Below are 25492 nucleotides of genomic sequence, written 5' to 3'. Positions count from 1 at the left end.
ATTTATTGAGCGCTTACTGTGTACAGAGCACTGTACTAAGCGCTTGGGAAGTGCAAGTTGGCAACATTATAGAGATGGTCCTTACCCAACAGTGGGCTCACAGTCTAGACGGGGGTTTCCCCACTCCTCAAGAAACTCCAGTGGTTGCCCATCCACCCCTGTATCAAACAAAAACGCCTCACCATTGGATTTAAAACACTCAATCACCTTTCTCCCTTCTACCTCATCTCACTACTCTCCTTCTACAACCCAGCCCGCACACTTCGCTCATCTAATGATAACCTCAACCTTAGCTAATGCTAACCACTGTACCTCAATCTCAACTATCTCACCACTGAATCCTTGCCCACATCCTACCTCTGGCCTGGAATGCTCTCCTCCTCAAATCCGAGAGACAATTATTCTCTACACCTTCAAAGCCTTATTGCAGGAACATCTCCTTCAAGAGGCCCCTTTTCCTCTTCTCCTACTCCCTTCTGCGGTATCCTGACTTGCTCTCTTTATTCATTCCCCTGTCCCAGCCCCATAGCACTTATGTACATATCTGTAACTCCTTTATTTAAAATAATGTCAGTCTCGCCCTCTAGATTGTAAGCTCGTTGTGGGCAGGGAATGTGTCTTGTTTATTGTTTTATTGTACTTTCTCCAGCACTGAGTACAGTGCTCTGCACAGAGTAAGAGCTCAGTAAATACGATTGAATACCATAAAAAAATAATCAGTGTGAATGACAATTTACCAGACTGTTACTATTTCTCTTTGATATGAAAATTCTTTACAGAGTAAAAAATTCATCACCTAACGTATTTCCTTTGTAATAACCGTGATCCTTGTTAAGCACTTACAATGTACCAAGCATTGTAGTGGCAGTGGCAGACTTCATACTTCATGACGCCATACTTCATGCTGCTGCCCGGATTATCTTTGTCCAGAAACGCTCTGGACATATTACTCCCCTCCTCAAAAACCTCCAATGGCTACCGATCAATCTGCGCATCAGGCAGAAACTCCTCACCCTGGGCTTCAAGGCTGTCCATCACCTCGCCCCCTCCTACCTCACCTCCCTTCTCTCCTTCTACTGCCCAGCCCGCACCCTCCGCTCCTCCACCGCTGATCTCCTCACTGTACCTCGCTCTCGCCTGTCCCGTCATCGACCCCCGGCCCACGTCATCCCCCGGGCCTGGAATGCCCTCCCTCTGCCCATCCGCCAAGCTAGCTCTCTTCCTCCCTTCAAGGCCCTGCTGAGAGCTCACCTCCTCCAGGAGGCCTTCCCAGACTGAGCCCCTTCTTTCCTCTCCCCCTCGTCCCCCTCTCCATCCCCCCGTCTTACCTCCTTCCCTTCCCCACAGCACCTGTATATATGTATATATGGTTGTACATATTTATTACTCTATTTATTTATTTATTTATTTTACTTGTACATTTCTATCCTACTTATTTTATTTTGTTGGTATGTTTGGTTCTGTTCTCTGTCTCCCCCTTTTAGACTGTGAGCCCACTGTTGGGTAGGGACTGTCTCTATGTGATGCCAATTTGTACTTCCCAAGCGCTTAGTACAGTGCTCTGCACATAGTAAGCGCTCAATAAATACGATTGATTGATTGATTGATTGATTGATTGTAGTAAGCTCTGGGAGAGATACAAAATAATTAGGTTGGACACAGTCCCTGTCCCTCAGGGAGCTCACAGTCTAAGTGGGAGGGAGAACAGGCATTTAATCCCTATTTTACAGATGAGGGAACCAAGGCACAGAAACATCAAGTGACTTGTCCAAGGTCACTCAGCAGGCAAGCGGTAGAATCGGGATGAGGATTCTGGCCTCCTGATTCCCAGGACCATGTTCCTTCCACTAGGTTACACTGCCTTCTTTTGACTCAACAGAGAACCAGCGTAATAGTTCTTCATTATCTCCAATCAATTGAGTGCTTACTGCATGTACAGCACTTTACAAAGTGCTTGGGAAAGTACAACAGAGGAGGCAGTGTAGTCTAGTGGAAAAAGCACGGATGTGGGAGCCAAAGGATCTGGGTTCCCGTCCTGGTTACACCACTTGCCTGCTCCGTGACTTTGGGTAAGTCACTTAATTCTCTGTGCCTCAGTTTCCTCAACTGAAAGATGGAGATTCAATATCAGTTCTCCCTCTTATTTAAACTGAGAGCCCCATGCGGAACCTCATTATCTTGTATCTACCCCAGTGCTTAGTAGAATGCTTGGCACATAGTAAGCGTTAAATACTACAATTATTATTATTAGTCCTAACAGAGTTGGCAGATACAATTTCTGCCCACCAGGAGCTTACAGTCTATGGCCAAAATAAATTATGGCTAGAGGAAATGGTACAGTATAAGGATATTTACCTAAGCGCTGTGGGGCTGGGGTTAGTATCATGCTCCATCACTAAATTTGGTGACTCTCAGCGTTACTTTGGGCAAGTCACTTCACTTCTCTGGGCTTCAGTTACCTCATCTGTAAAATGGGGATTAAGACTGTGAGCCCCCTGTGGGACAACCTGATCACCTTGTAACCTCCCCAGTGCTTAGAACAGTGCTGTGCACGTAGTAAGCGCTTAATAAATGCCATCATTATTATAATTATTATTATAGGAGACTGCAGGGCGCTGCCAGGGTGAAGAAAGGGGCCAGAACTCAATCTTGCTAAGTTTCATCATAAAGGAAATCCTGGTAATAAATTGACGGAAGACAAATGGTGTTTTCCATAGCACAGGGTTTAGCAATGAGATTCCTGTCCCAAGCAGCTTAGGGTCCTCTAAAGGAGGTAAACGGCCTTGGGCAATGAGCCAGGGAGTGAAACAAGACCAAAGAAGACTCAAGGCCTGGGATTTAAACTTAGAAAGGGAACTTTCTTGGATTTTAGCCTTTACACTTGGATTTCACCTTTGCACCCTTTATTCCCCGCATCTGCTCTAGACTGGAAGCTCCATGTGGGCAGTGAGCATGTCTACCAACTCTGTAATAATGTACTCTCCCAAGGGCTTAGTTTAATATTCTGCACACAGTAAGCTCTCAATAAATACTATTGATTGATTGTTTGATGAGTCTTGGCTCCGGGCTCCCATTTCTTCCTACCTCTTCACTCCAAGTTGCATTCTGTGCCTTTCTTTGACAAGATGTTACCGTATAACTCTTTCTGTCAGAGTGACCCTTGTGCATGGATACTTCATAAACTTTCTCTAATCTGGGGCACCCGTGTTCATTTATCTAAGCTTGAATACTAGATATGTTAAATGAAGTAAGCCTGAAAAATGAACTTTTTCCACTGAACTCTCTCCCTGGTCTCCTAGTGAATGTAACTGCTTCCCTAAGGGGGTTTGCACCATTATATAATGTAGAGAAGCAGTGTGGCTTATTGGAAAGAGCCCAGGCTTTGTAGTCACAGGTCATGGATACAAATCCCGGCTCTGCCAATTGTCAGCTGTGTGACTTTGGGCAAGTCACTTCACTTCTCTGGGCCTCAGTTACCTCATCTGTAAAATGGGGATGAAGACTGTGAGCCCCCGTGGGACAACCTGATCACCCTGTATCTCCCCCAGTGCTTAGAACAGTGCTTTGCACATAGTAAGTGCTTAATAAATGCCATTATTATTATTATTATTATTATTATTATTATAATGGTGAGGAGGAAAACTAGAGAAGAAAATCAACCCATCAATCCATCAGTTGCATTTATTGAGCGCTTACCGTTTGCAGAGCCTGGTACTAAGACCGTGGGAGAGTAAAATATAATACAGTTGGGAGACGCATTCCCTGCCCACAGTGAGCTTACAGTCTAGAGAGAAAAGTGGCGAGTAAGCCCGGCTCCGCCACTTGTCAGCTGTGTGACTTTGGGCTTCTCTGGGCCTCAGTTACCTCATCTGTAAAATGGGGATTAAGACTGTGAGCCCCACTTGGGGCAACCTGATTACCTTGTATTTACCAAAGGGTTTAGCACAGTGCTTGGCACATAGTAAGCGCTTAACAAATACCTTCATCGTTATTATTATTATAAGTAATGACTTTCAGCCAATAGCAAAATCTTAAACTTGGCAAACTCTCTAAGAACAGGCTATGTTACCAATATTGTATGTAACCTAGGTCTGTGTAACCCTATCCAAACTAATGTAAATACTAAGGTCGAATCTCCTCCAAGAGGCCTTCCTTAATTAAGCCCTCTTTTTCCCAGACTTCCCCTCCTCTTTTTTAAAAAATATTTTTTAAGCGTTTACTATGTGCACGGTACTGTACTAAGCTCTGGGATAGATAAAAGATAAGCCAGTTGTACATAGTCCCTATCCTACATGGAGCTCAGGGCCTTAATCTCCATTTTACAGATGAGGTAACAGGCACAGACAAGTTAAGTGACTTGCTCCACATCACCCAGCAGAGCTGGGTTGTACTCTACACAATAAGAAGTCAACAAACACCACTGACTGACTACAATTAATTAGGGCCTTCCTAAATAAAGTATTTCAAACACCTAGAAAACTGCTCTAAGAGGCTCTAAGAAGCCTGTCAGTGTATTTTCTCCTGCTAGGACTTCAATACAGCATGTCCTCTACGGCGTTTTAAATTTAGAGTGAGTTTTAGATTGCCATCTGCCAGACAAATGTAAGCAGGCATACACCCCTTTAAACAAATCTATTAATACAGCAAAATACGCTTCTAATTTGACCACTGGGGGAATCTGCAACTTAATACATTGCTAAAGACTTAAACAATCTAAACCTCATCTGTCTTTGTCACCCGAAAACCTTCTCAGATGCCAAAAATAAAGGAGTCAAGCATTTTTCCAACTTCACATTCATATATAAAATTCATTTAAGGGGAAGGCCTGTGCTTACTATAACCAGATTAACAAATGGAACAAGATTTAAGAGGCAAAGGGAAACCGCTTTTAAAAAATCAAGTCAATTTATCAAAGCGAAAGCAGATTTCTGGCACATTTCATGAACGACTGAATTATCTGCTGGTGATAGTCAGCTCACCTGACTGAAGCATGCATGGTTCCATGGGGATTCTGAGGGGCAACAGCTTGTGCAGACTGAGATGTATGTGACTACAGAGAAGCAGCATGGCCTAGTGGATAGAACAAGGGCCTGAGTGTCAGAAGGACCTAGGTTCTAATCCTGACTCCGCCACTTGTCTGCTGTGTGACCTTGGGCAAGTCATGTCACTTCTCTGTACCTCAGCTACCTCATCTGGAAAGTGGGGATTAAGACATAGGACAGGGACTTCGGTCAACCCAATTTTCTTGTATCCACCCCACCTTGGCATATAGTAAGCGCTTAACAAGTCCCACTATTATTATTATTATCATTACAAATGAAGGCCCCCAAGTACCAAAACAGGAGAATGAGAATTTTGGAATCTTTAGGCCAGAGTACTTCACAAGAACTGAAAATTTTACTCACCATTAATGTCTGCAATTTCACTAGTGCATTCTAGAGTCACCTGGCATTTCCCTCTCTACACTGTAAGCTTGTTGTGGACAGGGAATGTGTCTGTTTTATTATTATGTGGTACTCTCAAATGCTTAGTACAGTGCCTGGCACACAGTAAGCTCTCAATAAATATGACTGATTGATTCAATAAGAGGTAGGTTAAAATATCAATTTGATAAAGATGTAATATGGCAAATATTTGGGTTGAAACTAGCAACACACTTATTCTTTAACTACTGGGGGAATTAAGCACAGAACATCTGTGACCTTTAGGCATTTGCTATGCACCCCCTAAACCCCTTGGCACTTACGTATATAGCTTTAAATGATATATTATAAATTATTTATGTACATTAATTTCTGTCTCCCTCTCTAGATTATAAGCTCGTTGTGGGCAGGGAATGCATCTTCCATCACTGTTGTATTGTACTCTCCCAAGCTTAGTACAGTGCTCTGCATAGAGTACGTGCTCATCATCAATCATCATTAATCGTATTTATTGAGCGCTTACTGTGTGCAGAGCACTGTACTAAGCGCTTGGGAAGTACAAATTGGCAACATATAGAGACAGTCCCTGCCCAACAGTGGGCTCACAGTCTAAAAGGGGGAGACAGAGAACAAAACCAAACATACTAACAAAATAGAATAAATAGAATAGATATGTACAAGTAAAATAAATAGAGTAATAAATATGTACAAACATATATACATATACCATGGTAAAATAAACAAACCGAAAAACACACACTGCTCAGAAGAGAGGCATCAAGTTTTACTGCTCAATGAAAACCTTGGGCCCAATAATTTCTTGAGCCTTCAGTTTGACTGGGATCGTGACTAGGTGAGCTGCCTCCAGAGACCAATTATAAAGTCAGTGAGTCAGTTTATTGAGCTCTTACTGTGTGCAGAGCAATGGAGTCGACAGGTCATCTTTCAGATAAGGCCAATGGCAAAGCAATAATAATAATAATAATAGCAATGATGGCATTTATTAAGTGCTTACTAGGTGCAAAGCACTGTTCTAAGCACTGGGGAGCTTACAAGATGATTAGGTTGTCCCACGTGGGGCTCACAGTCTTAATCCCCATTTTACAGATGAGGGAACTGAGACACAGAGAAGTTAAGTGACTTGCCCAAAGTCTATCCACTGAGCCACGCTGCAAGACTAGATATACTGTATTCTGCATCTTTAACTATAATTTTACTCAAATCCAGGTAGCAGTTGGGAAGAAAAGAATGATTTAACTAGCAAATTACTTCAGGTATTAAACTGGAAGAATGGTCAATTTACACTTGGCTTTTCAACAAACAAAATCGGTTGGTGATCAGTGGTGTTTATTGAGCACCTGTGTGCAGAACTCTGTACTAAGAACTAGGGAGAGTACAACAAAGTTGGTAGACACTTTCCCCACCCACAGTCCACGAGACTCACATCACAGCTGGCACTGTTTGACCACCAGCTCACAAATACACAATGGTTTCCAGAAGTAGGTTTGCTAATTCCTTAATGGCATTCTATCCAAAATGTGTGGCGAAAGCGTATGTTTGGCAAGAATTAAGTGTACCAGTCTTTCTGACACACTGCTACAATAACCGAGTGTACTCTTTTTTAACGATTCAGTAGTGACAGATGGGAGTATGAACATTGGGGAATCGGCGTGAAGTGGCACAGTGCCAGTCTACTAATAATTAATAATAATCATTATTATTACTATTATGGTACTTGTTAAGCACTTACTATGTGCCAAGCACTGTTCTAAGTGCTGGGGTAGATAAAAGTTAAGCAGGTTGGACCCAGTCCCTGCCCCACATGGGGCTCACAGTCTTAATCCCCATTTTACAGATGAGGCAACTGAGGCCAGAGAAGTAAAGTGACTTATCCAAGGTCACACAGCAGTCAAGTACTGGAACCGGGATTAGAACCTAAGTCTCTCTGATTCCCAGGCCCATTCTCTATTCACTAAACCCTGCTGCTTCTCGGGGGGGGGGGGGGGGGGGACACTGGGTTTGAGGTCTAAGATGTACCACTAACCTGCTGTGTGACCATGGACAAGTCATTTAATTTCTCCGTACCTCAATTTCCTCGTCTGCAAAATGGGAAAATTAATACCTGACCTTCTTGACTACCTCAAAGGGTTGCTGTGAGCGCTTTGGGAATAAAAGTGCTAAAGAAAACCAAGGTATCCTAGATAGTTCTAGCAAATATTGGGTATTACATGAAAATGCAATCTGTAAACCTAAGTAGGTAGTTCTTCATAAAATATGAAGTATGCTAGGCAGTTTTATTTTTAGAAATTATTTTCAGAAAATTATTACAGGGGGCAAAACAACCACTTCACCTGTTATCTACCACTGGGAAACAGCGTGATCGAGTGAAAAGAGCATGGGCCCGGAAGTTGGAGGACCTGAGAGCTACCAATCCAGCTCCACTAATAATTGGGGTATTTATTAAGCACTTACTATGTGCCAGGCACTGTACTTAGCGCTGGGGTGGATACAAGCAAATCAAGTTGGATACAGTCCCTCCCCCAAGAGGGGCTTATCGTCTCAATCCCTATTTTACAGATGAGATGACTGAGGCTAAGACAAGTGAAGTGACTTGCCCAAGGTCACACAGCAGACAAGTGGAAGATCTGGGATTAGAACCCATGACCTTCTGATTCCCAGGCCCGTGCTCTATAATAATAATAATAATAATGGCATTTGTTAAGCGCTTACTATGTGCAAAGCACTGTTCTAAGCGCTGGGGGAGATACAATGTGACCAAGTTGTCCCACATGGGGCTCACGGTCTTAATCCCCATTTTTACTGATGAGGTAACTGAGGCTCATCCACTATACCATGCTGCTTCCACTACTTGTCTACTGCGAGATCTCAGGGAAGTCACTTAACTTCTCTGAGCCTCAGCTACCTCATCTATACAACGGGGATTCAACACCTATTCTATCTCATTCATTCATTCAATCATATTTATTGTGTGCTTACTGTGTGCAGAGCACTGTACTAAACTCCTATTTAGTCCCTGTGTCCAACCTGATTATCTTGTATCTACCCCAGTGCAAGTCACAAAAGTGCTTAACAACTACCAAAGAAAAAGATTTGAAAAAAGCATGATTCGCTCCAATGATGCAATAAGAATTAGGAACAAAAAATTCACAACTAGGGAACAAGTTTTTCTTCCGGCCGAAGTTACTGCCGATGCTGTTTTCAAAATACATCAGCAGTTACACCATGTGAAAACCATGCAATAATACATCTGGATGAATTCTGTGGGTCAAAGAAAAATGTTTTCTTAACTTTCTAAGTTACCACTAGGAAGAAACATCTATCAACCTGCCATACTAAGATTTTCTGTTTCTCCTTAATTATAAGAATCTGGGACCATTTCTACCAAATTGTCTTAGATGGGATTATCCTTTATATGCCCATGTTTATCACATTCAATCAGTGGTATTTATTGAGCACTTACCATGTGCTGAAAACTGTCTCCCTCTGTCCTACTCCCTTCCCCTCCCCACAGCACTTGTGTATATTTGTACGTATTTATTACTCTATTTTATTAATGATGTGAATATAGCTATAATTCTATATATTCTTATGGTATTGACACCTGTCTACTTGTTTTGTTTTGTTGTCTGTCTCCCCCTTCTAGACTGTGAGCCCATTGTTGGGTAGGGATTGTCTCTATATGTTGCCGATTTGTACTTCCCAAGTGCTTAGTATAGTGCTCTGCACACAGTAAGCGCTCAATACTTGTGCTACTGAGAGCTCACCTCCTCCAAGAGGCCTTCCCAGACTGAGCCCCCTTTTTCCTCTCCTCCTCCCCATCCCCCCGACCCTACCTCCTTCCCCTCCCCACAGCACCTGTATATATGTTTGTACAGATATATTACTCTATTTATTTTACTTGTACATACTATTCTATTTTATTAATGATGTGCATTTAGCTTTAATTCTATTTGTTCTGACGACTTGACACCTGTCCACATGTTTTGTTTTGTTGTCTGTCTCCCCCCTCTAGACTGTGAGCCCGTTGTTGGGTAGGGACCGTCTCTATATGTTGCCAACTTGTACTTCCCGAGCGCTTAGTACAGTGCTCTGCACACAGTAAGCGCTCAATAAATATGATTGAATGAATGAATAAATACGTTTGAATGAATGAATGAACACTGTACTAAGCACTTGGGAAAATACAAAACAACAGAGTTGGTAGACATGTTCCCTGCCCACAACGCATTTCCAGTCTAGCGGGGGAGACAGACATGAATATAAATAATTTACAATTTATAATTTGGCATGGCATGACACATAATAAGCACTTAACAAATACCACTTATTATGAGATGTGCTGTACTATAGGATTCACCTACTTCAATGAGTCTCTCTTGGTTTACTGAACCAAGAGATTACTCACATTAGCATTCTGACCCTGGCAGATTATTTTTCACTAGGATTTACTAAAAGCCCATAGCTGATAAACCACAAATACAGCCAAGGACCTATAATTTCAAGATAGACACCAAATTTTGCCACTTGGCCAGAAGCAGCGTGGCTTAGTGGAAAGAGAATGGACTTGGGAGTCAGACGTCATGGGTTCTAATCCCTGCTCCGCCACTTGTCAGATGTGTGAATTTGGGCAAGTCATTTCACTTCTCTATGCCTCAGTTACCTCATCTGTAAAATGGGGATTAAAATTGTGATTCCCCACGTGGGTCAACCTGATTATCTTGTATCTCCCCCAGCGTGTAGAACACTATTTGGCACATAGTAAGCACTTAACAAAATACCATTATTATTATTATTTATGGAACACTTACTGTAAGCTGAGCACTGTTCTAAGTGCTTGGGAGAGTACAGCATAACAATACAACAGACATATTCCCTGCCCACTACGTAGCACAATGTCCAATGAATCAAGGATACGATAAGGAGGTAGAAAGTTCATTAAGGCAGCATGTCAGTCAATCATATTTACTGAGTGCTTACTGTGTGCAGAGCACTGTACTAAGCGCTTACAAGAGTGGGACCTGGACTGTGTCCAACCCGATGATCTTGTATTTATCCCATAACTTAGTAGAGTGCCTGGCACATAGTAAGTGATTAACAAACACCATAAAAAAATTAAACCAACCTAAAGGCCTATACAGATATCATATCATCTAATCTTTACAGCTCTGAGATCCAGACCAGAGGCATAAAAATGAAGGGTTAAAAAAAAAAGCCTTTAAAGAAATAATGAAATGAAACCTCAAATTAGGTGGTATCAAGGTGGGCAGCAGACAGATAAACCCGGCGATGCCTTGCATCAAAGACTTTGGGACGATCATGACACCAAGAAAAAGAGGCAAAAAACATGATAGGCAGAGTAAGAAATGCATTTATGGAGCAAGAGACAACATTTACAAGCATACATATAATATGGATGGGATTGTCACGCATTTGCTTATCAGCCACACCCACATATACCAATAAAAATCTCATCTTCGAACCTAAGGGACAGCTCTGTGCAATTCTGAAAAACCTCCCAGTCTTCTGGTATGAACAACTCAAGAGTCCAGAGAGTCAGTCTTGTGCCACAGTGGTCCAAAATTTTTCAGCCCCCCAAGAGGCACACAGGCAACAAAGTAAGTCAAACCCATCCAAGTTCCTCACCCATGTTGGGACTTGCCCCTGGGAAAAAACCAACTAACACAGCTCTGAGGCTTATTTTGCAGAAAACACAGTAAAATAGTGGGCGTACATAATTTTAAGCCTTTTTCTGTTCAGAAGCTGTAAGATTGTAACAAATTTGTATTTTTTATTTATTCATTCATTCAATCGTATTTATTGAGCACTTACTGTGTGCAGAGCATTGTATTATGCACTTGGGAGAGTACAATGCAATAAGTAGACACGTTCCCTTTCCATTTCCATCTGAATTTTACATATATATATATAAACACCCCCCCCCCCCCCCACACACACACATATAAATGGGGCAATTTGTGCATTCCTAGGAATTTGGAGGGAATTGCAAGGTGAGCCATGGAATCTCCTAATTGAGATGACCTGATAGGCGCTCACCACAGAAGAAACATTTCAGTTGGCTGTTTAGTGTTATCTTGCCTTCCCAGGATCAAAGTCCAAGAGACTATCTAGGTTACAGACAAGAGAGAAAACACAGGTCGGTTCTTACAGGAATTCATTCTCACTACTGAATAAAACACACTGGCTGAGAAACGCTATGACTGCTAAGAAAGTGGAGTTTAAGGCAGGTTAGAGAATGCTCTTCTGGCAGGTCCGGAATTTGACAGAGGTGAGGTTTCTCCCTTCAAGAGACTCTCTCACTAAACAGTCCTTGAAGGAGAAGCTTTTCTGACCACCCCATTTGGACTCTGCTAGATTTGGCTTCAAGAGAGGTAGCATTGTCTAACAGAAAGAGCAAAGGATTTTGGAGTCAGGAGATCCAGGTTTGAGTTCCAAATCTGCCACTGGCCTGCTGGCAGAACACTTATTTTCTCTGGGCTTCAGTTTCCTCTTCCCTCCCTCCTCAAATCCGACAGACAATTACTCACCCCACCTTCAAAGCCTTTTTAAGGCACATCTGCTCCAAGAAGCCTTCCCCAACTAAGCTCCCTTTTCCTTTTCTCCCAATACCTTTTGTGTCCCCCACCCCCAGCACTTACGTACAGATCTTGAATTTATTTATTTATATTTATGTCTATCTCCCTGCTTTTAGACTTTAAGCTCGATGTGGAATGTGTCTGTTTATCATTGTATTGTACTCTCCCGAGTGCTTAGTACAGTGATCTGCACACAGTGCTAAATAAATACCACTGAATGAACTACTGAAAATAGAGAGGAGATAGACTGTGTGGGACAGGGACTGTGTCTGATCTAATAATCCTGACTCCACCCCAGTGATTAACCTGGTGCTTGGCTCATAATGAGCACTCAATAAATGTTCTCATACTGTTATCATTAAGGGTTAGTGAGAAGAGCACTTCACTCTTCCCTGCAGTAGTGTGATTAAGTTCTCTGATCCCCATCCCAAGCCAGCCAGCAAGGAAAAAGATAATAATACCCCCGTCCTTCCTCACATCCCCTAAGAAATACCACACGAGTTGAGGGACATTGAAAGGAACTCCAGCAGTATGGCTTACTGGATAGCTCATGAGCCTGGGGGTCAGAAGGACCTGGGTTCTAATCCCAGCTCTGCCACATGGCTGCTGTGTGACCTTGGACAAGTTATTTCACTTCTCTGGGCCTCAGTTACCTCATCTGTAAAACAGAGATAAGAGTGTGAACCCCAGGTGGGACAGGATCTGTGTCCAACCTGATTAATTTGTACCTACCCTACTGCTTAGAACTGTGCTTGGCACATAGTAAATGCTTAACAAGTACCATTATTTATTATTATTATTATTATTAACAATAATTGTGTTTTTTGTTAAATGCTTACTATATGCCAAGCACTGTACTAAGCACTTGGCTCACAAGCCATAAGTGGCTCACAATCATAGTAGGAGGGAGACCAGGTTTTGAATCCCTACTTTGCAGATGAGGGAAATGAGGCCCAGAGAAATGGAGTGACTTGTCCAAGGTCACAAAGCAGGCAAGTGGCACAGCTAGAATTAGAACCCAGGTCCTCAGACTCCCAGCCCATGTTCTGTCCACTAAGCCAATGTTGCTTCCCAGTGAGTCACTGAAGTAGTGTGGTCTAGAGGAAAGAGCTGGGAGTCCGAGGATTTGGATTCTAATTCTGGTTCAACCTCGGGCAAGTCATTTCACTTCTCTGTGCCTCAGTTTCCTAAGCTGTAAAATGAGAATTACATACCTGTTCTCTCTCCTCCTTAGACAATGAGCCCCACATTGGACAGGGACTCACTCTACAGTTGGACTTGTTGAGGGCTTACTGTGTACACAGCACTTGGGAGAGTACAATATAATAGAGACGGTAAACACACATTGGACTATGTCCAATCTGATTAACCTGTATCTACCAAAGGGCTTAGTATGGTGCTTGGCACAAAGTATGCACTTAACAAAGAACTACAATTCTTATTATTTTGAGTCCACTAGTTTCTTAGGAATAATTCCCATTCCTTTTCTGCCCTACCTTCTCTCTCTCCTTTTCCTTTTCACCAAGCCAGTCGCCAACAAAAATTCTCCCACCCAGAACAAGAGTTCAGTCCTGGGCTCACATATCTCATCCAATCTCTCCAAATGGTAATTTTTACAATGATGAAATGTTGAATTTTTGTTTCCCTTGGAGAGGGCCATGAAATCCTAGAACTCCTTAAACTGCCATTCTTTCACGGGGACTTTTTAGATTGAAAAGAAGTTTGGAAATTCTGGTCAGTGTGTGAAATATCTTGACTGGCATCACAGGACTACAAAATACTAAAGTCGAGAGTTTTAACTGATATAACATGATTAATAGTCAAAGCACTTTCACATCTATCACCTCATTGGCTTGGCCTGAGAGGTAGAGAGGGGGAGGAATTATTACCCTCATTTAACAGAAGAGGAGATTGAGGCCCAGAGACGTTAAATGACTTGCTCACAATTACAAAACTGAACGGAAGCAGAGATTGAACTAGGTCTTTTTCACAATTAGAGAAGCAGCATGGCCTAGTGGATAGAGAACAGGCCTGGAGTCAGAAGGAGCTGGGTTCCAATCCCAGCTCTGCCACTTGCCTGATGCATGACCTTGGGCAAATTACTTCACCTCTCTGTGACTCAGTTACATTATCTGCTAAATGGGGATTAAGACTTTGAGCCCCTTGTAGCCCGTTGTTGGGTAGGGACTGCCTCTATATGTTGCCGACTTGTACTCCCCAAGCGCTTAGTACAGTGCTGTGCACATAGTAAGTGCTCAATAAATATGACAATGAATGAATGAATGACATGGACTGTGTCCAACCAGTGCTTGGAACATAGTAAGTGCTTAAATACAATTAAAAAAACACATTTATGGGAAAGACAATTAGGTTACCGGTTGAAGTTCATCAACAGAACTTGTCTGCAATCAATCTAAAGCATTGACTGTGGGCCTATTATGTGCAGAACATTCTACTATGCATTTGAAACACTAATATAGAAGATATGATCCCTGCCTTCAAGGAATTATGATTTAATGGGTTGGAGGGGCACATAAAACAATTTACAAACAGGAGGAAGAAATGCTCAAATAACAGAATGCTACAGGAGGATGTGAGTGGGCAGGGAATGTGTAGTTCTGTTGTACTTTCCCAGGTGCTTCGCTCAGTTTTCTGAACATAGTAGATGCTCAGTAAATAATATTGATTGATTGATTTACTGATTTGAAAGGGGGAGGGAGTTCCAGGTAGAAGAAGGTAGGGTCATTGCTGGGAGAGTTGAAAATGAGGCATGGTGAGGTGAGTGTGGGATGAATAGAGAATGAAAGGTGGGGATGTGGAACAAGAGAGGAAACAAATGAGGGAAGAAGAAAGGAATGCTTTGCTTTCCCTTTCAAAAGGAGAAAAGAATGAGGGAGTTGATCTCCTTCTGGCTAAATCTAATTAGACACGCAGCATGGTGTAGTACATACATAAGGTCATAAGTCATAAGGTCATGTTGCCGACTTGTACTTCCCAAGCGCTTAGTATAGTGCTCTGCACACAGTAATCAATCAATAAATTTGATTGAATAAATGAATGAGTTCTAATCCCAGTTCTGCCACTTGTCTGTGTGGTCTTGGGCATGTCACTTCACTACTCTGGGCCTCAGTGACCTCATTTGTAAAATAGAGATTAAGACTGTGAGCCCCATGTGGACTAGGGACAGCGTTCAAACCGATTTGCTTGTATCCAACCCAGAGTTTAGTACCGTGCCTGGCAAACAGTAAGCGCTTAACAAATACAGAGCACAGAGGGAAGACAGAGGAAGGGAAGGGTTTAGGTGGGAATATGAGGAGTTCAGTTTAAGACGCAGAGATGTCAGTGGGACATTGAGGTAAAAATACCTTGAAGGCAAGGAAAAAACCGAAATTGCAGAGAAGGTGAGAGGTCAGAACTGAAGTGTAGATTTGGGAATCGTGCATTCATTCAGTCAGTTGTATTTACTGAGAGCTTACTGTGTGCAGAGCACTGCACTAAGCGCTTGGGAGAGTACAATACAACAATAGATACATTCCCAGCCCACAATGAGCTTACAGTCTACAGCTTACAATCATCTCCAAGGAGATGGTAGTTGAAGCCAAGGGAGAGAATGAGTTCTCCAAGGGAGTGGCTGTGGATGGAGAATAAAGAGGACCCAGAACTGAGCCTTGAGGGCATCCCACTGTCACAGGGTGGGAGGCAGAAGAGGAGCCGGGAAAGGAGAGCGAGAATGAAGGGTCAGAGAGATAATAGGAGAACTAGCAGAGAAGAACTGAGTCAGTGAAGCCAAGGTTGGATAATGTTTCCAGGAGAAGGGGGTGGTCCACAGGGTTGAAAGCAGCTGAGAGATAAAGGAGGATTAGGATAGAGTAGAGACCATCAGATTTGGAGAGAAGAAGGTCAGTGCTTACCTTAGAGAGAGGACTGTTTCTGTGAAGTGAAGGGGTAAGAAGCCAGAATGGAGAGGATCAAGGAGAAAAATGAAGGGGAAGAAGTGGAGGCAGTGGGTGTACACAACTCTCTCTAGGGAAGTTTGGAGAGGAATGGTAGGATGTTTATTAAGCACATACTATCTGCCAGGCACTGTACTAAACAGTGGGGCACATACAAGCTAGGGCTCGCACTCTTAATAGCCATTTTATAATAACTGAGGCACAGAGAAGCTGACTTGTCCAAGGTCACAGAGCACACAAGTGGTGGAGCTGGTATTGGAACCCAGGTTTTCTTTCCATTAGGCCAAGCACTACACTTTTTTCTCCAAATACAAGTCTTTACAAAGTGTAAACAATTCAAAACTATTTCCAGCTGCCAAGTGGCCTTGAGGGGGACAGGCAGGAGGAGGAGAAAGAGGAGGAAGAGAGAGGAGGATTGTAATTTGCTGCTAGTTGAGCAAAGTGAGATTGAAGAATCCTAGGAGAACACACAGACCCCTGTAAACTCAAAACTGTAAGCTCCCTTCAGACTAAAAGCTTGTTGTGGGCAGGGACCGTGTCTGCTACATCGAATTCTCTCAAGTGCTTGGTACAGTGCTCTGCACAGAGTAAGCGCTCAATAAATGACTGACTGACTGACTTGGGGTGCATCTGGTTCCACCTCTGGGTTTGGTACCTGGCTGGTGCCCCTTGGAATGTGCCTTTTCTCTGATAACACTAGTGTTGGGGCAGCGATGTGTAGCGGAAAAAGTCCGGGATTCAGAGCTGGAGGCCCTTACACCCAGCTCCGCCACTTGCCTGCCGTGTAGCTTCAGCTAGGTCACTTAGCCTCTCTGTGCCTCGGTTTCCCTAGCTGCAAAATGGGGATAATACCCCCTACCTTTCCCTACTCCCCAGAGATGTTGGGAGGGCAAAAGCAAGCTACAGGAAAGCAGTTTGGAAATAAAAACCTCTATCTACCTCTAGATTTAGTTCACTGTGGTAAGGAAATGCACTACCAACTCTGTTGTATTGCACTCCCCCAAGTGCTTAGTAATAATAATAATAATAATAATAATGATGGTATTTGTTAAGTGCTTACTATGTGCCAAAAACTGTTCTAAGGGCTGGGGTATATACAAGGTAATCAGGTTGGCCCACGTGGGGCTCACAGTCTTAATCCCCATTTTACAGATGAGGTAACTGAGGCACAGAGAAGTTAAGTAACTTGCCTAAGTACAGTGCTCTGCACATGGTAAACACTCCATAAATACCACTGAATGGTCTACACTGACCTTTAAGGTAGGGTTTGTCACTGGCGACCACTGGATACATGTGGAGAAGCAGCGTGGCTCAATGGAAAGAGCCTGGGCTTGGGAGTCAGAGGTCATGGGTTCTAATCCCATTCTGCCACACGTCTGCTGTGTGACCTTGGGCAAGTCACTTCACTTCTCTGAGCCTCAGTTCCCCCATCTGTAAAATGGGGATTCAAGACTGTGAGCCCCACGTGGGACAACCCGATCACCTTGTATCCCTCCCCAGCGCTTAAAACAATGCTTCATACATAATAAGCGCTTAACAAATGCCATTATTATTATACATCAGAAATGAGAACTTTTTTAATAATAATAATAATAATAACGGAATTTGTTAAGTGCTGACTATGTGCTTTGCACTGTTCTAAGCTCTGGGGCAGATACAGGTAACCACGTGGGGCTCACAGTCTTAATCCCCATTTTACAGATGAGGTAACGGAGGCACAGAGAAGTCAAGTGACTTGCCCAGAGTCACACAGCTGACAAGGGCGGAGCCGGGATTTGAACCCATGACCTCTGACTCCCAAACCCGTGCTCTTTCCACTAAGGCACACTGTTTCTCTAGTTGTGGCCATGGATTAAGCGAGCAGTCAGAAGGAAGTACAAACCAGTGGTGTGCTAATATGCTAAGTGCTAATTCTCAGCAATCCGGGTCCTGAGCAAAGGAGTCTGCTCTGAGCCCCCACAACCATTCATTCAATCATATTTATTGAGCGCTTACTGTGTGCAGAGCACTGTACTAAGCGCTTGGGAAGTACAAGTTGGCAACCTATAGAGACGGTCTCTACCCAACAGTGGGCTCACAGTCTAGAAGACCATCCTGCTCTACACACAGACCTTCTCCAGGGTTGCAAACAGCCCTCCCACACAGGACAAGGAGGAAGAAGGTGGAGAAGGAGGAGGAGACATCAATTTTGTGTTTTTTTCTGCTCAACACGCCTCCATTTTGGTACATTCAGAGGTGGGGTGAGGCCTGGGCAGCCCCAATCTCAGCCAAGGGCCCATCTCCTCCAAGAAGCCTTCCCTGATTAAGCCCTTCATTCCTCTTCCTCTCCCTTCTGCATCACCCTGACTTGCTTCATTCATCTCCCTCCTAGCCCCAAAAGCACTTATGTACATAACTGTAATTTATTACCTTATATTAATGTGTGTCTCCCCCTCTAGACTGTTGGTCATTGTGGACAGGGAATGTGTCTGTTTATTGTCATACTGTACTCCCCCAAGTGCTTAGTACAGTCCTCTGCACAGTCAGCGCTCAATAAATATGATTAAATGATTGAATGAATGAACGGCAGCAGGTTGGAAAACACCACCTCCAGCTAGGGGACACCCAATTGTTATAGTTACTGCCAAGCAACCTGGGTGCCAGTTGTAATAATAATAATAATGGTATTTGTTAAGCACTTAATATGTGCCAAGCACTGTAGTAAGCGTTGAGGTGGATACAAGCAAATCATGTTGGACACAGTCCCTACCCCACGTGGGGCTCACAGTCTCTATTCCCATTTTCCAGATGAGGTAATCGAGGAACAGAAAAGTGAAAGGGCTTGCCTAAGGTCACGCAGCAGACGAGTGTTGGATCTGGGATTAGAACTCATGACCTTCTGACTTACATCTTTCTGGCTGTGACAACACCATGGTGGCCAAGGGTGTCACAAAGGATGCACCTCGGCCACTGTCCCAGAGTCCTTCCGAGCCGGGAGATGGCTACGGGCATGGTGGGAGTCCAGGGCAGCACTGGCCTCCTCCCCTTGGGCCCAGCCTTGTTCCCAAGTGGAGGAGGGGGCCATCTTAAAATACTACTACTAGTACTGATGATTATGGTACTTGTTAAGTGCTTACTATATGCCAAGCACAGTTCTAAGCGCTGGGGTCACTCAATAGTATTTATTGAGAGCTCACCTCCTCCAGGAGGCCTTCCCAGACTGAGCCCCTTCCTTCCTCTCCCCCTCGTCCCCCTCTCCATCCCCCCCATCTTACCTCCTTCCCTCCCCCCACAGCACCTGTATATATGTATATATGTTTGTACATATTTATTACTCTATTTATTTTACTTGTACATATCTATTCTATTTATTTTATTTTGATAGTATGTTTGGTTTTATTCTCTGTCTCCCCCTTTTAGACTGTGAGCCCACTGCTGGGTAGGGACTGTCTCTATATGTTGCCAACCTGTACTTCCCAAGCGCTTAGTACAGTGCTCTGCACACAGTAAGTGCTCAATAAATATGATTGATTGATTGAGCGCTTACCGTGTGCAGAGCACTGTACTGAGCTCTTGGAAAGTACAAGTTGGAAACATATAGAGACAGTCCCTACCCAACAACGGGCTCACTATATAGAAGAGGGAGACAGACGACAAAACAAAACATGTGGACAGGTGTCAAGTCAACAGAACTAATAGAATTAAAGCTAGATGTACATCATTAACAAAATAAATAGAATAGTAACTATGTACAAGTAAAATAAATAGAGTAATAAATCTGAACAAACATATATACAGGTGCTGTGGGGAGGGGAAGGAGGTAGGACGGGGGGATAGGGAGGAGAGGAAAAAGGGGGCTCAGTCTCAATCAATCAGGTTGGACACAGTCTCTGTCCCACATGGGGCTCACCCTCTTAATCCCCATTTTACAGACGAGGTAACTGAGGTCCAGAGAAGTGAAGTGACTGGCTCAAGGTCACACAGCAGACATGTAGCAGAGCCAGGATTAGAACCCAGGGAGGGGTGCACACAGAAGGATTGGGGAGAGGATGTCGGAAGTGAGGCCTCTTTAAATCCCATTGGGGGAACATCTGCTTGAGAAGCACATGGCCGAGTGGAAAGAGCACGGGTCTGGGAGTTAGAGGACCTGGGTTCTAATCCTGCCTCCACCACTTGCCTGCTGCGTGACCTCGGTCAAGTTACTTCACTTCTCTGTGCCTCAGTTTCCTCATCTGTAAAATGGGGATTCAATACCCATTCTCCCTCCTACTTATACAGTGAACCCTGATGGGATAAGAACGATGCCTGACTTGATTGTCTTTGTATTTCCCCAGTGCTTAGTACAGCACTTGCATCTGTAACCTTGAACCACTTGATATTCAGCCCACCCTCAGCCCCACAGCACTCATGTACATATTTGTAATTTATTTTAATGTCTTATCTCCCCCTCTAGACTGTAAACTCTTGGTGGGCAGAGTACCACGGACTGCTTGCCACATAGTGAGCCCTTAAATACCACCATCATCATCATTGCTATTGTTATTTGAAGCAGAAGCCTTGGAGTCAGAAGAACCAGGATTCTAATCCTGGCTCTTCCACTAGTCTACTGTGTATGACCTTGGGCAAATCACTTCACTTCTCTTCACAGAGAAGTACCTCAGTTACCTAAACTGTACAATGGGTACGAAGACTGCGAGCCCTTACCTGGGCCAGGACTGTGTACAACTTTATTAACTTGTATCTACCCCAGCGCTTAGTACTGTGCTCTCTCTGCACACAGTAAGTGCTCAATAAATATGATTGAATTGAATTGTAAAAACTAAGGCCAATGTCACACAGCAGGGAAAATGCTCTGCACACAGTAAGTGCTCAATAAATGATTGAGCTGAATGAATACAAATGAAGACAGAAGGCCAGTATCTCCTGGCAGGAAAGACCAGTTGGCCCCAGGAGATGTGGCCAGCATTGGGCAAAATGGCCAATGAGGACCTAGAGTGGCTCAGTGGAAAGAGCACGGGCTTGGGAGTCAGAGGTCATGGGTTCAAAATCCCAGCTCTGCCATTTGTCAGCTGTGTGACTTCGGGCAAGTCACTTAACTTCTCTGTGCCTCAGTTACCTCCTCTGTAAAATGGGGATTAAGACTGTGAGCCCCAGGTGGGACAACCTGATCACCTTGTAACCTCCCCAGCGCTTAGAACAGTGCTTTGCACGTAGTAAGCGCTTAATAAATGCCATTATTATTATTATTATTATTATTCTTGGGAGTCAGAGGTCATGGGTTCAAATCCCAGCTCCGCCAATTGTCAGCTGTGTGACTTTGGGAAAGTCACTTAATTTCTCTGTGCCACAGTTACCTCACCTGTAAAATGGGGATTTAGACTGTGAGCCCCACATGGGACAACCTGATCACCTTGTATCCTCCCCACCACTTAGAACAGTGCTTTGCACATAGTAAGTACTTAACAAATGCCATTATTATTATTATTCTCACATCCTCAGACACACCCATAAATATCTTTGGGGTGTAGCTAGCCTCCTTCCTCTCTCTACCCAGCCTGCTAGAAGCCTACTGCCCCGAAGAGTGAGGTACACAGCCTCCACAGCAGTGCTCGTTTACAGTGCGGGCATGGGAGTCAGAGGTCATGGGTTCTAATCCTGGTCTTCCACAGGTCCTCCCCTTCTAGACTGTACACTCATTATGGGCAGGGATGTGTTTGTTTATTGTTATATTGTACTCTCCCAAGTGCTTCGTACAGTGCTGTGCACACAGGAAGTGCTTAATAAATACGACAATGAATTAAACATCTACTGTGTGACCTTGGGCAAGTCACTTCACTTCTCTGGGTCGCAGTTACCTCATCTGTAAAATGGGGACTAAGACTGCATGCCCCATTTGGGATACAGACCGGGTCCAACCTGATTAACTTCATTCATTCATTCATTCATTCAATCGTATTTATTGAGCGCTTACTGTGTGCAGAGCACTGTACTAAGCGCTTGGGAAGTACAAGTTGGCAACATATAGAGACGGTCTCTACACAACAGTGGGCTCACAGTCTAGAAGGGGGAGACAGAAAACAAAACATATTAACAAAATAAAATAAGTAGAATAAATATGTACAAGTAAAATAAATAGAGTAATAAATACGTACAAACATATACATATATACAGGTGCTGTGGGGAGGGGAAGGAGGTAAGGCGGAGGGGATGGAGAGGGGAAGGAGGGGGCTCAGTCTGGGAAGGCCTCCTGGAGGAGGTGAGCTCTCAGTAGGGCCTTGGAGGGAACTTGTAATATAATAATGATAGCATTTATTAAGTGCTTACTATGTGCAAAGCACTGTTCTAAGCACTGGGGAGGTTACAAGGTGATGAGGTTGTCCCACGGGGGGCTCAGTCTTAATCCCCATTTTACAGATGAGGTAACTGAGGCACAGAGAAGTTAAGTGACTTGCCCAAAGTCATACAGCTGGCAATTGGCGGAGTCAGAATTTGAACCCACAACCTCTGACACCAAAGCCTGTGCTCTTTCCACAGAGCCACGCTGCTTCATGTATCTACCCAAGTGCTCAGACCAGTGCTTAGCACATAGAAGACACTTAGCAAATGCCACAATTATTATTATTACTCCCCCAGCACCATGATTTGACAGACTCTTCAGAGGAGAAACCATCAAAGCTTGGTTTCCATATTAACCAACCACCCTACAGCTATAATTATTTGAAAACACACACACACACACACACACACACACACCCCTCCCCCCCAACCTCCGACTCTTACCTTCACTTAAAGTCAACCCTCTCAAACTTTTCTGGTCTGGGCCACACCTAAAGCTGCTGCTTCCTTATTTATAGCCCTCATCATCACCTCCCCTCACCTGCCACTTAATCAAGCCCATAAAGGATGTCAGCCCAGGGAAACAAGAGACGAACCAGTGCTAGTTTTGCAAAACCAAATTACCCTTTAAAACAAACTTTACAGAAACTCTTCCGTGTCCTAAACCTTACACCAGGAGAAAAAAAAAGTAACCATGCAGTTAAGCTAACCTCAATGCTAACAATTTTAGCTGCAGATTGAGACAAACCATTCTTTACTCCTTTTTTCCTGACTTCTCAGTGTAAAGGTGCTTCCCTCTGTGATTGCCGCATTAAATACCTGAGCAGTTTTGAAGCGTTTATATTTAAGTCGGTCCAGTTACCTAACTTCCTGTTGGACATTAAGCTATTTTAACTCCTTGTAATACAACACAGTTCCAAAGAGCCCAATCACAGCACTAAATTCACTTAATAAACCCAGAATTTAAATACTCAACAATTATATTACCACTCCTGGTCCAGTTTAGGCAGCTCTTTTGCAAAGAGCAACACCACGATAACCGAAATGTGAGATAACGGGAAATCATAACAAAACAGGAAGTCCACTTCTGAAGGCTTCTTGGTGGGTTGCCAAATTAGTGATTCAAAGCCTTTTTGTTGGTTCTTGTTGGGCCGTTTCTAGGAATGTGGGGACTAAGGGAAGAAGAAGACATGTATTGTGCTGTACCCCCACCCCAACCCCAAACATTTGGTATACTGTTATGCACAAATTAAGTGCTCAACTGAGTACCACTGATCGAAAGATGGAGTTATATATGACTCAACTCCAGAAGAACAGCCCAATGTGGCTCCACCTGAACCATCTCTCCTGGTGCTGGAGTTCCACGCCTTGCTCAGAGCCACTGCCGCCGGGTGAGGAAACTGTTTTGGCAGAGGAGGTGGCAATAACGTCAACGGCACAGACTAATCCCGGGCTCTAAGTCTACAGTCCTCTAGACTGGAAGCTCGTGGTGGGCAGAGAACTTGTCTACCAACTCTGTTGTACTGCACTCCCCAACCAATCAATCGTATTTATTCAGTGCTTACTGTGTACTAAGTGCTTGGTATGTTATATATATGTATGTTATGTGTGTACATATATATAAAACAGATACATATAACAGACACATTCCTCGCCCACAAGGAAATTACAGGGCTCTGCACACAGTTCGCACTCAATAAATAATAATAATGGTATTTAAGCGCTTACTATGTGCCAAGCACTATTCTAAGCACTGAATATGCCACTGATTAACTGATGGGCACAGCTGCCTTTCTGGGGCACATGACTGCTTCCCAATGGGATGACTTAGTTATGGTAGAGGGAGAAGCCCAAGGCTGATAGTGACCTCCTTGGTACGGTACGTCCCTTCCTCCTTCTGCTTACTTGACAGAAGGAGGAAGTGTTCCCTTTTCTGCTTCAGAGGATGCTCTGCCCACAGTAAGAGCTCAGTAAAAAACACTGATTGACTGACAGTGGGGGCCGGTAGGGGTGGGGTTTGCTTGTGCATGTCTTGTGGCAGCAACCTGGCCTAGACCATCCAGGACAGATGACTCTCCCCCACTTCAAAGCCTTGCTGAAGGCCCATCTCTTCAAAGAGGCCTTCCCTGACTAAGCCCTCCTTTCCTCTTCTCCCTTCTGCATCACCCTGATTTGCTCCCTTTATGCAATCCCCCCCCCCCCCCGCCAGTCCTGCAGCACTTATGTACATATCTGTAATTTATTTATTTATATTAATGTCTGTCTTCCCCTCTAGACTGTAAGCTCGTTATAGGCAGGGAATGTGTCTGCTGCTATAGTGTATTCTCCCAAATGCACACAGTAAGGGCTCCAAAAACACAACTGACAATGAATGCATGATGACATTCACTTTTCCTGCACAAATTCATGGAACAGTATAACACCAATGTGTCCAAACAAATTACCTCAATCTGTCTTCCCAAAAAGGAAATGAAGACACATAAACCCTAGGGATTCTTTTCGAGAAGCAGCGCGGCTTATGGAAATAGCACAGTCTTGGGAGTCAGAGGTTGTGGGTTCTAATTCCGGCTCCACCACTTGTCAGCTGGGTGACTGTGGGCAAGTCATTTTACTTCTCGGTGCCTCAGTTACCTCATCTGTAAAATGGGGATTAAGACTGTGAGCCCCATGTGGGACAACCTGATTACCTTGTATCTACCCTAGGGTTTAGAACAGTGCTTGGCACATAGTAAGCGATTAACAAATACTGTCAGTATTATTATTATTATTTTCTGGGATGGTCTGTGGTCAAATTGGGTAACACTACTCATTTCCCCATCTAAAATGCTCCAAACTTTTCCCTTTAGGTGCTTTTGAAAATTTTAACAGCAATCCAAATCCATCCAAATAAATTCCCTCTTTGACTGGGAAAGAGATGACATTAGCTTCAAGGAAATATCAGAATTACCTTGAAATCACCTCTTTAATTGGTTCCTAATAATCTGGAGTGAAGGGTTTTTCTTCTTCATGTAAGAGCGTGGTAAAATGGTATGAAAAATACCATGTCTCACACAGCCAGGGAAATTACTGAGTAAGGAAAAGATCAGAAGCCGAACAAGAACTGGCCCGGAATTACATACGCAGAACCAGACCAAAAGATAATGATACCACTGATCTAAATTACAGGCTGCTTCTAAATCAAGAACT

At 43.6% G+C, this 25492-nt stretch overlaps 1 protein-coding gene across 2 annotated transcripts in view; it reads right to left on the bottom strand.

Moving 5' to 3' along the window:
- Positions 1-25492, bottom strand: part of LRRC8D (leucine rich repeat containing 8 VRAC subunit D) — a 162867-nt gene that overhangs the window by 4161 nt on the left and 133214 nt on the right. Inside the window, exon 1 of one of the 2 annotated variants that reach the window (XM_038745577.1) lies at positions 23017-23040. The exons of the other annotated variant lie outside the window; for it this stretch is intronic. The gene's annotated coding sequence lies outside the window, so the exon portion shown is untranslated. Of the gene's footprint in view, positions 1-23016; positions 23041-25492 lie in introns of those variants that run through there. 2 annotated transcript variants of the gene reach the window in all.

The sequence above is a fragment of the Tachyglossus aculeatus genome, chromosome 4, assembly GCF_015852505.1.
Source record: "Tachyglossus aculeatus isolate mTacAcu1 chromosome 4, mTacAcu1.pri, whole genome shotgun sequence".
NCBI classification, from domain to species: domain Eukaryota; kingdom Metazoa; phylum Chordata; class Mammalia; order Monotremata; family Tachyglossidae; genus Tachyglossus; species Tachyglossus aculeatus.
This window is presented reverse-complemented; position numbering and strand designations above follow the sequence as displayed.